Consider the following 1,686-nt stretch of genomic DNA (forward strand, 5'->3'; position numbering starts at 1 on the left):
AGAAAGACTATTAGGTGATTCATCCAGCTAGGCTCAATTTCTGCACACAGCATCGGCTCGGGCTCTTCCGTGCTTGGTGTCTTTAAGCACTCGAGAAAGGTGCTTGTTGGGAGCTCGGCCGAGGTGGTGGTCGCTAGCTTCGACAATAGGTCGACTCTTGCATTTTCTAACCAGGGGATATGCTGGATGTCGAAGTTGTTCCAGGTTGAAGTGATGCTCTATACCTTTTGTAAGTATTTTACCATTGACGGTTCCCGAGCTTCGAAGTCTCCCAGAACTTGGCTCACCATGAGCTGGGAGTCACTGAAGACCTTTAAGCTGGGGGCATTAAGTTCTTTAGCCAATTTAACCCCGGCAATCAGAACTTCATATTCCGCTTCGTTATTGGAAGCGGAAAATTCAAAGTGCAAGGCTTGCTCTACCACTATTCCTTCCGGGCTGGTGAGGATGAGGCCCGCACCGTTGCCTCCCGATGTCGAGAAACCGTCAACATGCAGAATCTACGGTCGCTCGGAGGTATTTTCTTCTGTCCGGTCGAGCACAGCTGAGGGGTCGTCTGGCAATGTGGACTCTACCAGAAAATCAGCGAGCACTTGGGCTTTGATTGCCGGTCTGGGGCGGTTGATAGTCAACTTTAAAGACCACGCAATAGCACGTATCTGGTAGAATAGTGATTACGGGTATTGATCCACAGGAATTGGCGTATGGTTGTTTTCTTAAAAATATTTAAAAAGAAGAGTTTGTGAAGAAAATTAAACTAAGAAATTTAATTAAAAAAATGCAATTAAAATGATATCAGTTTAGGAAAAACCTAGGGCAAGAAATTCACCACTAACATCGGAACAAGGGTTATTTGTAATTTATTTCGTTCTTGGATTATTATGCAAATTGGCTACAAGCCTAATAAGCATTCAAATAAAATCTCACAAAAGTAATTTAGGCATAATCCATCTTTAGTTAGCATGAAATGTCTACCTTAATCTAAGGTGCCAGCACATCGCATCTTTCTTAAGCATGAACTATCTTATTTTTACTTCAATGATCATGAAGAACAGCTGTATAAACTTTACATTTAAAATCACAGAAATTAAATGTGAGATAAAAGAGGATATCCATTAAAAACAATAAGTTCATACAACCCCAAGAATAGAAATAAAAAATACAAAATCCTTATCCTTTTGCTAGGGCTGCATCCAGCCCTAGTGCAGAGCTCAGCCTTCCATGAAGAATTGAACAGCTGTAGCAGTGGAGAAGGCTTCCATCGCGACCAGCTCTTCTTTCTTTCTTCCTCTAGCGACTCCCATCGAAAACTCCCTCTCAGCACTTCATTATTTTTTTATATGGGAAGTTATTCCCCAAATGCCCAAACTTCTCTCCCTCCTTCTATTTCTGTGGGAAGTCGGCCTCTCCAAGCTTCATGGGATCAACCCCGGTGGGGAAGAGGAGGAATGCATTACCAAGGAGAACTCTCCTCCTTTTATAGCCTCCCTATTCTCTGTTATCGTGCGGAGGATAAGCTTCCTGAGTGAAGAGATAAGGGTGGAGGAACGGCAACGGGCGAGACGCGTAGAAGATTTGATTCGGGCGCTGGAAGCAAAGGTTGCTTGATCTGATCCTCACGGGCAATTCAGAATCCACTGATGCTCGAGATGAAGCTCCCAGTTCTGTTTTCGTGAAGTCTGGGAA

The sequence above is a fragment of the Phoenix dactylifera genome, unplaced genomic scaffold (assembly GCF_009389715.1).
Source record: "Phoenix dactylifera cultivar Barhee BC4 unplaced genomic scaffold, palm_55x_up_171113_PBpolish2nd_filt_p 000311F, whole genome shotgun sequence".
Taxonomy (NCBI): domain Eukaryota; kingdom Viridiplantae; phylum Streptophyta; class Magnoliopsida; order Arecales; family Arecaceae; genus Phoenix; species Phoenix dactylifera.